We start from the raw sequence: 2,500 nt of genomic DNA on the forward strand, positions 1-2,500 counted from the left end.
TGTCACGCACACGTCATGCATCGTAGACCACGCAGGTAAACACGATGCTAAAGGCGCAAAAATTTTCCACAAGAATGGAACATGAAAGTATGTGGCATCATGGGATAGCTGTGGACCCAGGTCTTCTCGGAAATGTCACGCAATGGCGTGACAGTGCGACTAGACAATCGCTTTGAGAACTTCGCAGCGATTTTACTCTCTTGAATGCTCGGTGACCCCCATTTTTCTTTCCGTAGATCACTTCCTTTCTTGATTTTGTCCATTTTAACAAAAAACAAAAAAAATCTGTACGTGAGAAGTTACAAATATTTGGCCTTTTATGCTCTCGCACTACCTAATACTAATAGGTATCGTTTTTCAAGGTCTATTTTACCTCAGAAAAAGACATCAGCTGCAAAGGTTAATTTAGTTATATTAGTTATGTTGAACTGAGTACGTTTACCTGATCTAAATTTCACTCATGTAGCTTTTTTATTGCTGACAGTTGTAAGCTAAGTTCGTCTTAAAGTAACGCAATCTTCTAAAAATGCACCTCATGATTTTGAAAACGAGCACGGTGACCCCCCATTTTTTTTTTGCCTATTTGGCAAAAGTAGATCATTACCTTTCTGCGTGACAAGTTTAAAAAAAATCTGTAAGTGGGAACGTTTTGGGCGCGAACGTCCTTAAGCCATTGACCCCTAAGAGTGGTTTTTAGGTGTGAATGGGTTAATTTGACTCAGACAAAAACAATGTCGCCATTTAATGGTGCAGATGCTGAACCTCGCAGGTAGTGGCCTCATGTATGACAAATATTCTTTGACGTCTTGCACCGCTGGCTGGAGGTGACTGAAGACGCCTAGCGTGGTCGACAATTTTGAATTTTGATGCGAGTGATTTGTAATTATTTGCTGTAGGTGATTTAAATTTTCTGTGAGTGATTTGTAATTTGCTGTGAGTAATTTGTAATTTGTTGTAAGTGAATTGTAATTTGCTGTGAGTGATTTGAAAATGTTGTGAGTGATTTGAATTTGCTGTGAGCATTTGGTTTTGATGTGACAGTTGTGGGCCACCGTGGATGGTTGACTCCAGGTCTTCATTGGGAATTTGGACTCGCGAAAGAGCTGCGGTTGAAATCAAGTAAGTACCTTGCATCATTTTAGAAAATGAACCGAAATTATTTATCACAGTTTTCACCTTGACTTTCATGATGGTCTGGTGAAATCTCTTGCCAGGCCTATCACTCATATTATAAGCCGATTTTCGGCATGGCGCGCTGACATGACAGCGAAAACAAAAGCACTATAAGGGAAAACTTGAGCCTCGATAAATGAGCCGTTAATAGAACGGGAAAAATATGGAAGGGCTTTGAGTTCACGTGCAGCTTGTGTCGCAAACGGAAACGCTTCTTTGTGGGCGGGTTTCTGCAATCGCTGCGAAGCTCGACTCCCGAATCCTCTAAGTTGAATTTGCATCGCAAAAGAAGTTCAATGATGCGTTCGGAAAGTAATGCCACAAAATAAAACGATGTCTCGTCGTCTGACTATGCTGGACACTGAAAAACGCAAAACTGTAAAATGAAAATTCGGTTAGCCTGAATTAGGCCTAAATAACATTCGGTTAGCCTAATTAAGTGGCATTCAGGTTAGCCTGTTTACGGTTAGCTCTCAATGACAGTGAGGGTAACGCCATATACACGGTCTGCACAGTCTGCAGTCTGCGTTTTGGGGTGACCGGGCTGTTCAAAGTTTGGCTTGCGACGTCTTAAAAACAAAAAGGTGAATGTTTTCGGATTGTTCACGTCGCATAGCCGTGCCATTTAAACTGAAAATGCAAAATAACATTTAAAACGACCAAAAACACTTCAAGCGTAATAATTTATTCCGCCGGCAAGCAGTTTTAAACACTCCCTTGCGAAACATCTGTGAATGGCTTTTCAACTGTCTTGCAGCTTTTAACTGCATGAACCTAAAGCGCCGGGTACAATGATTTTGTCAACATTTGGAGAAGTAGTTTGCTTAAAAGATAAAATCATTTTAGATATACAGGAACGAAAATACGCATTGCGCTTGTTTCAACACTGAAGATGCAAAAATTTGATGCGACAAGCCGACTTAATTTTACTTTCCGTATGAAAATGATGCAGTTTTAAATCAATGAAATCTCCAATTAAACCCCCCAAAAATCCCGAAAACAATCTTAATACCTCTTGAAACTGGACTAACCTTCAGTTCCTAATGCGTTGCGAAACAAATTAAACTTCAGTAGGGAGGAGATGAAAGGTCACAGCACCACAAAAGGACAACATCACGAACAGTGAGCAGCGGCGATAGCAAACGTTTCCTGGATTTAATTCGGGTCTGCTGAATATCTTACCGCTCTAATCAAATGCAAGACAACTTGCACAAGAAACATCGCGGCGAACAAGCTATCGTAGTTCACCGTCATCTGAACTGAACATTCGCGGAATGTAGAAAGTGTATAAAAAAATACGTACTACATCAAGAGAGAGTCTTTCCGC

At 40.6% G+C, this 2,500-nt stretch overlaps 1 protein-coding gene across 2 annotated transcripts in view; it reads left to right on the forward strand.

Moving 5' to 3' along the window:
* The window catches only part of LOC138026611 (keratin-associated protein 16-1-like), a 161,803-nt gene that overhangs the window by 150,897 nt on the left and 8,406 nt on the right, over positions 1–2,500 (forward strand). Inside the window, exons 1-2 of one of the 2 annotated variants that reach the window (XM_068874029.1) lie at positions 894–912; positions 1,042–1,119. The gene's annotated coding sequence lies outside the window, so the exon portion shown is untranslated. Of the gene's footprint in view, positions 1–893; positions 913–1,041; positions 1,120–2,500 lie in introns of those variants that run through there. The other variant, XM_068874028.1, reaches the window with a different exon arrangement.

The sequence above is a fragment of the Montipora capricornis genome, chromosome 12 (genome assembly GCF_036669925.1).
Source record: "Montipora capricornis isolate CH-2021 chromosome 12, ASM3666992v2, whole genome shotgun sequence".
Taxonomy (NCBI): Eukaryota; Metazoa; Cnidaria; class Anthozoa; order Scleractinia; family Acroporidae; genus Montipora; species Montipora capricornis.